Genomic DNA, 10,707 nt, shown 5'->3' with positions numbered 1-10,707 from the left:
CCAAACTGAATCAAACTCCTCTCTGCTGTAGAAGACCCAAAAGGGGGTGTTGTCTCTTGGTAGGACCCTACAACATTACATAAACTGCGCCAGGACTGCTTGAAAAATACAACAGAAGATCCCAAGGTGTTGAGGTAACCATGAAACTGGGACGTACAGGAACAGTCAAACTCTCAGTACCTGAGAAAATCCTGCATCGTGCACCACGGGATGCAGTCTCAATGTGTCAATGCCAGGATTTTGTTTTTGCTTTTTATGTATAGTTGCAGTAGCTGCAGTGCCCACCACATTGCTGTTTCATAGAGTTATACATTAGAGAAATTAGGAACTTTAATCCTAAATCTTCTAATACCCTCATGTCCCCGCTCATGCTACAAACATGCAATGTGTCATTGTGATCCACGGCAGTTGATCCCAGTGTGACTGTGCGGTTGTGAATGAATGACACATTTCGTAGGTAGCTTAGGAATGATTTTCATTGCAGACTTTTTTGTCAGCCATTAACAGTCACCGTGTTTTATTGTGCTTCCTTGGCAGCAGATTAAAGCTCAGGAGTGTCTTTCAGTGAAGAGCTGCTCACAGCTGGGATTTCACAGTTATTACTAACAGATGTTTGGTTATCAGTCACTAGGAAGTAATAATCCGAATGACCCCATCTGAACAAAGAGAACTTAAGTCTGTCTTTTTTTTTTTTTTTTAAACTTATTCTGTTGTTTAGATTTTAGCAAAAAGGCTTTTTTCTTTTTTGGAAAACAGAGTAGAAAAGCGCATGTACAGAGAAGTTAATATTATTTTGGCTGTTGATCTATTCATAAACTGTGTGCGAAAGATGGATATATGTAGGCACCATGACTTCACCCATTGTTCTGTGAGCATTTTTGCCATCACCCTCTTTTTCTTTCAGCCACTCCCATCAGGTGTTGCTACAGAGGATCATCTGCCTCCATGTTTCTCTCACTACATCCATAAACCGCATCTATGGTCTTCTTATTTTCCCCTCCCTGGTGTCTGTCACACTGTCCTCATATATGTCCTGCAGCACTCTCACGCACTTCACATACACATACTTAAAAGTAGACGTGACAAGCAAGAAGCTGATCTGAGAAACCAAAGATACTGCATGCACATATGGTAGCAGCCTTTCAATTACACAGTAGCACTGCCATAAATCATATCGTGCTTTATCTGGAATTTATACAATAATCATAATACCGTATTCAATAAGACCTGAAACTTGTGGCTGAGACCATAAACTTACTGAGGAAGTGTTTACTGAGGCCATAGATCAAGAGAGCACACTGTGGATTTCCCATAAATGTCTTTACTATCAATTTTCTTCTAGCAACCGGAGTTGATTTCAGCTGTTTCCCACATTGAGGCTCATCTTTTATAAAAAGTCTATAATTTTAATAAACAACCACAAACAAATGAGCCAAAAGGTTTAAGCGTATTTAACATGTCTTTATTTGTGGGGATAAGAGGCCTGACGCACAGCCTCTCTTGACTAACTCGTGCAGAGGATTATTTACATGACTGACTTCTAGCTGTGCCTGAGCAACACCTGTCCAGGAGTTGGAATGCTGCTGCTGCTTGTGAAAGCTGGGCCCTATTCCAGGAAGCAGGTTCAACAAACTCTGAGTTTAAAAATAAACTCAGAGATGATGAAGTTCATGCCTGAGTAGAGAAAAAAGCCATCATCAGAGGGGCTCAGATGCCAAGATTAACCACGGTAACGGGTAAATAAAAAGCAGAGCCTCTGTTTTCATCCAGTGGACCGAGGAATACGAGTGTGCGTCGTGCTCACGGTGAGATTTATGTGAAAAAAACACGATGGGAGAAATAAGTCGTCTCAATCACCATCATCACAGGCAGTACAATCGTTTGATTAAAAAAAATTAACGCTTTTTGTACTGTTTGATCATCATTTACCCAAATTGTCATTAATTGAAACTGGAATCCTAAATTTACATATGATTACCAGCTGGAACCTGACAGAGACTGAATGACTCCTGCCTTCAGGTTTTAAAGTAATGTAATGTACTGATGTAATAACTTCATTTTTATATATATTTCTCTTTTACGAGTAAAGAGAAATATAAGAAAGATCTAATGTTTCACAGATTTATAATCTTTTTAATTTGTATTGAGTGTACTTTTGGGAGAATGAGCCATTATAAATGAGGAATACAGATCGTGCTGGGAAAAAACAAGACAGTAAGGTAGTCTGGGCCGGATCCATGATCCTAAACTGTTTAAAGGTCCACGGTGCTGTGCACGTGGACTCTGACCTGGACACGGTTTGCTGATTTGTTACAGAGGCTACCTACCTTTGGGCAGATCTGCTCTGGTCTTCCGAGTTAGTAATATATCAATCATCAGATTACACTCAGTCTGTAACATATTTAAAATGCAATCAGTTCAATTTCAGAGTCTCAGTCATTTCGTCTTTGTTAAACTACTCACATCATCTCCCAGATCTGAGCTGTGAGAGACATTTTACCTCAGTGTGACCGTTTACGACACGATAATTGACTGATCATTGATCAGTGTCTTGTGTCTAAGACTTTAAACAGATACAGAAAGTGTGATTTGAACAGTGAGGCACGGAAAATATTGACTGTCTGACAGCCTGACAGCTGCATTACTGTTCACAGTCTCAGTATTTAAAAGACGGAGACTTTAGACTTTATTCTGAGCTGGTAATACATTTGTGACATAATCAGTGTCTCCATCCTTACACTGATGACCGAGTGATTGTAAAAGAGCTGATGTTAAGTTGAAAAGTGAACTAGTGTCCTATTGGGATTTCAGATTTTGTTAAAATATAAACCTGCAAATTAATTTCCTCATCAATGCAAAACTTTATGAATAAAGACATTTATAGAGTCAGGGTTTAATGTAACCCTCCTCCTGGAAAAGACAAGTGTTTCCCTTATCTCTGGATTAATAAACGTAGAGCTGTTAGTGTAACGTGACTTCGGCACTCTGTGGTTCTCTCCTTTGATTCACTGAGGACCGTGGTGAGGTTAATGGGATCAGCATTCAGAAACTGGTTTCACTATGACATGCATGGTTTCACTATGATTATGTTTGAATCAGTGACACATAGAATACGAAGTTAGCAGATGGTTTTCACTGCTCGGCTGTTTGCCATTCATTAAAAGTAACAAAATTGTGTTGTCTTTGCTTGGCTGAAGATGAAAGCCTTTAAAAAAAATGTAATTACAGTTTTATTAAACTGATCAGATGTGTTGGAAAACAAATGAACAATTAAATAAACAGGATTCTGATGAAGACTGGCATTAGTTTAGATTCTCTTGAATTAAGTGTGTTTAAAAAAAAAAATTCACTTTAAAAAAACCCCACGTTATTTCTCATTTGTTTGTCTCGTTAATTAATTGTTGCTGCTTTTACCTGTTGATACAAATGTGTAACAGCTCTGTTAAATGAGGCATAAACTCAAAGTTTACTGACATTTGACCATGTCATGGGATGAAAAAGCAGGACTGTTTACACTCAGGTTAGAGGTGGAGCTGATGAGGGGACCGAGTACAGGTGTGTAAGTCAGGTGATGAGGAAAGGTTGAAAAGCAGGGATGCTAATTTGTCCCGCAGAGTGTGCAAAGGCTCTCTGGGTTAATCCACTTTAAATAAAGCCATAAAGTCATTGCTCAGACTCTGAATTGCCATGAGCCAAAAAGCAAGCATATCTTACCTTTAATAATACAGTTGAAATGAAGAATTGCTAAGTGGTGAAGGGAGAAAGAGCCTTTGTCAGAGCGTCTGTTCAGCACTGGCTTAGTGTAGCATATTTACAGTGCAGGTTAGACGGACATATATGAAAACAAAAAATAGTTTAAACTGTAAACAAAAGCCAGTGAAACACCTTAATAAAGGTGCTGCAGCTCCCACCAATGTAGAACAGCTCCCCCCTTCTCCAGGAAATAACAATTAATGACCTGCTGAACTGCCAGCTGGACTTTTTCTGTTATCCAGAAGTGGAGAGAAAAAAATTGCCACTTCTCCCAAACTTCCCTCTTTCTCACTAGGCGAGAGAGAGATATTAATCAAACACGCGCCTTAAAATTTGATCTATCTTTCTTCAGAGTCTCCTCTGACTTTTGCAGCAGCACACAAACAACAAAGCTACAGCAAACTGGTTTTAGCGTTTCAACTGCACCATTTACCCAGTAACCCAGAGACCTGCAAGCAGTGTGCACAAGTAACACTTGTGGGCTGCGTGTTGTAACGTTTGAGGTTATTGGGCCTCCTTATGAGTGTTACAATATCTTCCAATGTGTTGAAACAATTTGGCAGTTTACAGTTTTAACCGACTTACAGTGACTGACTGGAAACTTTGCCTTCATTACATTTGCTGTTGGTAGACTAGGAGAAAAGATACATTGTTAATAAGTTTTCAAGTGCTACGTTCATCTCGATAAGGTCGGACTGGTTTTCAGCAGCTGAAGCGGGCGTTGCATGCTGTAGATTTTTTTAAGCAATAACACAACAAAAACAGAGTATTTAACAAACTCCTTGCGAGTTCAAAGTGTAGACACAGTCGTGAACATAGCGACACACAGCGATGCCCCTGGGGCTTGTCTGCTGGCAGCGACCCTGGGGACACAGAAGAGCAGTGGTAGTACACGTGCAGTCAGAAATTTAGAATATCCTGTTTTTATTTTTGACACGACCAAAGATTCCACAGTCTGACACCGTGTCTTCACAAGTGACTTCTCCACTTCGATAATTTAGAAGTGAGTCAGAAAAAAAGTATAATCTGATCTAAATCTTTTAGATCAGCAAAAGGGGAATCCCCGACTCTGGCATCCCTGTGAAGGTTTCCTCATATCCAAATATAAACCCTGACCATGACCTTTGACCTGTAATATCTATCGTGACGAACCCCTTCCTTCCTTCAATCTGACAGACAAATAAGTAGAGAAATTTCCTTTTCCTCTGTGTGTTTCCCCCAGATTTAACTCCCAGTGACACAAACACAAAAAGCAAGGTCAGTTCTTCACATCCATACGAGGTCAGTGAAACAACACTGCTGACTTCTTTTGTTCCCGATAATTCAGCCGGACTGTGCATCAGAAATAAAAGGTGGCATATTAAACAGTTTAATGAGATTCTTTCTCGTCCACGTCTTCATTCACGCACACGTGTCAGACAGAGACAATGAAGAGTTCATCTGCAGTTTTTCCTGTCGCTCTCTCTCTCCTCCCACCCTCTCCGATTACCCCGTCTGTCCCTCTCATAACAAAGAGAGGGTCTCTCTTTTTTCGAGTCATGTCCAGACATGTGTCTTTTCTCTCTGACTGTCTGTGTTTCTGTCTGATGAACAGAGCCATGAGTATACCTGTCACGCAAAATAAAATTGAAGATTATGGAACATCATGGAGTACAGCTCGGGATCCCCAAAGGTCGAGGTTTGTCTGCATTTTGGTCCACAATTTAGCGATATTTAAATACAGTTACACAGGAAAACATATATATATACATATATATAATTATAGATGATTGCAGATGATGTCTATATTTGACTACTGCTTATAGATCTAACAGTATTGTGACTTGAATTTGAGTTGCCCGAAAGGAAAAGACAAGCGAGACCTCCCTCTTTGTCTCCCTCTCTCTCTCCGCTCAACTCAAAAAGAGCTTAATTAATACCAGGGTCTCCTTCTGTCTCTCTCTGTTGACAGAAACTGGGCATGTCCTGGCGTATCCTGTGGTGGTCTGCAGGCTTCAGCTTCCCTCCCACAGGAAAACACAGAACACATTTGTACTGAGACCCAAGGGCTGATTTTCATAAGACTATTTTGGTAACCTTGTTTACAGACATTTAAAATGGTTGCAGCATCACATATTACAAATGATGTCATTAGCAGATTGAAATACAGGCATCGCTGGGAGCTTGTATGCAGCTTACGCAAGCTTGCAATAATTTGTTAATGTAAGTGCAGATTTCGGCTTGAAACATCCACTCTATGATAGAAGAGTGGATGTTTCAAAACCATTTTTTCATCATAAATCTCAAAACATATCTTGGATGTATCTAAATAAAAGCAAAAATAAAAGCCATTGCAGTGATTTTGAAACTGAAGCTACACTTTACTGTTATCCAGAGCTGAATGTGTTGCTGTTTCAAGCCTGCTGACTCTGAAATTCCAGCGATCTGCTGAAAGCAGCTGAGAGGTGGGAGCATGCGCAGGCCAGCCGTGTGTATGTGTTTGTGTTCGCGCACACGTGTCTGCTTTATGTGAATAAATGACCTGACGTGAAAGAGCTAGACGATGTGTGTTCCTGCTTGTTTCTTCGCTTGTGTTTATGTATCTAAAAATGTCCGTGTTGTCAGTTTGCTCATCGATCTGCTGCGTGTGCATGTGTGTGAGTGTGCACCGCTGTGGGTTTGAATGTGTGCCGCAAGCTCAGCTGTTTTTGACATTTATATGGTGATTGATGTCCGGAGAGTGCAGTGTGCTCCTCTGCTACATCCATTATCTAATTCCCACTCACTGATTTCCAGGAATATCATGGAAGGGTTCTTCCATGCAGAAAAAAACAGAAAAATTCTGTCATTTCATGAATTTAATCAAGACTGCCGTCGTTCATATAGAGTAGAAAATTTTCCTGAAAAGCATAAGAGAGAGGGAAAAGGAATACTTTCGCGAGTGTGGATGAACATGCATGTGTATATGTGTACTGAACGGACTAAACTAACACTGACCAAATTAGAGCCATGCAGACCAAAGAAAGCCAAAATTCCATTGCACGTCTGGCCATCATATCTGCAGAATAGCCTCTGTCATCAGACATGTCATCATTTCCTCTTTTGATTGTATTGCCAGACAAAGCCATTTTTGACAGGCCATAGATATAGCATGATATTTTGTTACCACTTCATTTCCATTTTCACAGCCCAAGGGTCTCTGCATGAAACTCAGTGCTTTTTTTGAAGTAAATCTAGTTTATCTCTGAAGGCATGTTTGGTTTCCAGGTGCCTCTTTAGCTTGCTTGTCACCATGTTAGCGCCTTGAGGCGACTTTTGTTGTGATTTGGCGCTATATAAATAAAATTGAATAGTTAGCATTAGCCAACTTTTACTGGTAAATGATGCTCTGAGAGCTGTTACCATCACTGGTCCAGCTGAAGCTGTAGACAGGTTACATTGTGGATCCTTTTCTCATTTTTACTGTTGGTGGTTTGTATCCTCTTCACTGTTGATCACATACTTCGACACATCTCACACACTCACAAGATTCCACCATCAGGAAACTGCTCTTGGATAAAGGTTTATGCAGAAAGAAAGAAATGCACACTCACAAGTACTGATAAACTAAAAAAATAATTCATTCAAGCTTCCCAATGTGTTAAGCATAGAGAAGCTGCTTCACAACATCTTTCTGTTTTATGTTTGTACCTGCAGTCACCCTGAAGGCAAGAAAGCTGTGCTGTGGACAGAAGATAAGAAAGTATGTATTTGTCTGGAGTCTGCTCCCACTGTAAAGATGCGTCACTTGGTGTTTTCCTTTCCCACTGAGTAAAAGCAGCAAATCTTTCTACATCAAATCTTTCTTTCTGCTTTTATCTCCTCTTCTGGAGATGCTTTCTGTGTACTGAGGAAACTTGGTCTCATCAAAATTGACGCAACAACTGCCACAAAATTTGCTGTCAAATGCCAATTGTGTGAATACTGCTAATATGCATTTTGAAGACCTACATAACGCTCCAGCCATTTCACTGCACTAAAATGAGCCTTTTCCATGTTTTTTTTTTTCAGTTCTTTGGGTTCTTTTAAGCTCATTGCTTTCTGTGTTGAAAAAAGTGTCTTACGGCAGGTTGCATCTGCTGTGCTGAAGCGCTGAAGATTTCCTTCTTTTCTATCTACACCCTGCTATCATGAAAGCGCTTGAACACATTTTGTGTGTTTTCTGTTGATATTTTGCTTTTTTTTTTTTTTTGCATGCCATTTCATGCAATGTATTGGTTTAGGAATGGATCTAAACTTTGACTCTCAGAGTAATTTTATTAACATTAGATAACATGCAAAAAAGTTAAAGTGCATGCACATAATAAACTTGAAGTGGCCCTTCTTTGTCTTTTGTCCTCTCCTTTAATTTTGTTCCCTTCACCTTTTCCCCTATCTTCCTTTCTAAGTTGCTTCCTTTAGTTTCTTTTTCTCGACTATCTTTTTTCCGGAGAAATATCTTGGCTTGCAGCAGCTGTTACGTGCACGCTCTGTGTGTCCATGTCTGTGTGCAGTTGTGCACTGAAACGTGATCTTTTGGCTGAAAGGAACAGTCTTGAAACTCTCACGTGTATCAGTGCAGCGTGTCACAGGAACGACCAAATAAGGCAGCAAGAGCAGCCGGCATCTGTTACAGCATGCGTGCATGTGTCAAGCTGGCAGAAGCAGCAGGTCTTATTATTATTTAAATAAATCACTTTTTCTCCAGGATTTGAAAGTGGTTTGAAAAGTGTGGGCAATTTTTAGAAATAAAAACAACATTTTTAATAGTGTCAGTTAAGTTCCTAGTAACAGGTTTCTTTCATTGTTCTTCCTGTGCAGGTGTAATGTGATTCGGAGGGGCTGGAAATTTTAGCAAAGATTAAAGAAGTAAAGCCTAGAAGAGATGCCTTAACTTCCTTTTTTGGTACATTGTTTGGGAAAATAAAAGTTGGAGATAAAATTTTCGTTCTATTTACTGACAGCCAGGAAAGTGGAGCTGGAGGATCCTCAAGAAAGGGAGGGCAACTATCATGTAAGGAGCCATTGTAGACCACTGTATTGATTGAAATACAGTATGTGTTTGACCAGACGTGCATGAGACAGATGACTGCAAAACACAGCTGCGATGAATCCCGTATAATGTCCAGTGAACTGTTAGAGACACATGGCCTTTCAGGGCAGGTGCAGGTGGAGCAGGAAGAGCCAGAAGTCCTCCTCGCTGTGCAATGTCTTCACGGTTTGCAAATGCCTCCACAGTATGTACTTCCAGACTCTTATCATGGTTGCACTTACCAGAGGAAGTAAAGGGGCCCATAATGTGTCTCTGCATGTATCACTTTACGTCTCCCTGTGGCAGCGGAGCGTGTTTTGAGTGCAGGAAATTGTCCCATAGCAGAAAACACAACTTGCTAAGTGACGAGGGAAAACCCTGATTAACTAATAAGTGTAGCTTTCTTGCTTCAGACCTGTAGCTCTCCCAGTAAACTGAGAAAACCACCGTCCTCAAATAGCAACGCATTTTATGTTTTTCCCATAAAACCCATTAAGGTAACAAAGAGGAGAAAAACAAAAATGAAATAAAGGAAACGGACAAAAATGAAAACATTCATCTTTTAACAATAACTTTCATCTAATACATGTTTTGACCTCATGCTTTCACTAAAAACTGCACATGTACTATCTTCATAATAGACATCTCCTACATCAAATAAAACTGTACCTACAGTATAAAAAAACCAAAACAAAACAATAAAGCAAATGTTTATTGGTTGAGGTGGAAATTCCATCCAAGAACCAGTCAGGGAACAAATAATACATTAAACTTACACTTTCAATGTGGATGGAGAAGGCATTTAGGCTTTTAAAGAACTAAACTAGATGCACCAGAATGCTCAAACTGACTGAAGCGCCTGTTTCTGGAGAATTCTTATCTCACAGCATGATCTTTCAGGTCAAACTTGAACAAACGTCAAACTTTGACCTGCAAATTTGCACTGACCAAGTGGGACATTGCTATATATTGACTTTGCAGAGTGGTTCTGCAGCAAACCTATTAGACAAGAAAGTACCAGCAGAGGAATACTCACCAATATCAGGTTATAATGGCAGTGTTGTGAAACTCTGGGAATATGACTGCATATGAATACTCAACCAGTTGTTACATGAAAGCCAGCATTAAGTGACCATCAAGTAAAAGCATTATGCCAATGCAATTTCACATTGGCCCTGAGGGTGTTACTTGGTGTAAACTTGTCTTTTCTTGAATCATCTGATGATACAAGTGTGATTAATCTGATATAAACAATTACCTTTAATCCAGGCTACACAAACTTAAACTCTCTTCGGTCTTTCAACATCTAAAAGTAGATTAATGTATGTCCTAAAGGTTGAAACACGTCCATCTTCTGCTATTGTTTGAGGTCTCTGCAATTACATTTATTCAATGTGCTGCAGTGTATGAAGTTGTGCAATGTTTCAGATAATGAATCAAAGGCATCCTTCACATAAAAGCTGTAATAAAGCTGTACCGTATAGCCTGAGGAGATTAACGTAGCGTGTACACCCGCCATGCAAGTTACTGCCTGTTACAGAGATGTACACGGGAAAATTTATGTCCAAACTGTTCATCTGTACATCAGAGGGAGAGAAATAACGGGGGAAGGGGAAGTGAAGTGGAAAGAGATGGTGGCAGAGAGGAGGAAAACGGTAACCAAAGAAGTAGAAGGAAAGACGAGAGTAAAAGTGTGCAGCTGAAAGAAAGAAGATGATATTGATGACAAGTGAGTCAGTAACAATGTATCTATAACAGTGTGTGTCATTTGAGTTGTGAAATTAAAACTAGGTTCCAGAGGATCGTGGGATATACGTCTACGCCCATGTGCTACTTTCCATTCCTGAGTGACACCTTTAAAACTAATAGACTTCCCTGAGGAGTTCTCACACACACACACACACACACACACACACACACACACA

The sequence above is a fragment of the Haplochromis burtoni genome, unplaced genomic scaffold (genome assembly GCF_018398535.1).
Source record: "Haplochromis burtoni strain Fernald_Lab_line unplaced genomic scaffold, NCSU_Asbu1 Contig_183, whole genome shotgun sequence".
NCBI lineage: Eukaryota > Metazoa > Chordata > Actinopteri > Cichliformes > Cichlidae > Haplochromis > Haplochromis burtoni.
The sequence above is the reverse complement of the archived record's forward strand: the minus strand, read 5'-3'. Positions refer to the sequence as shown.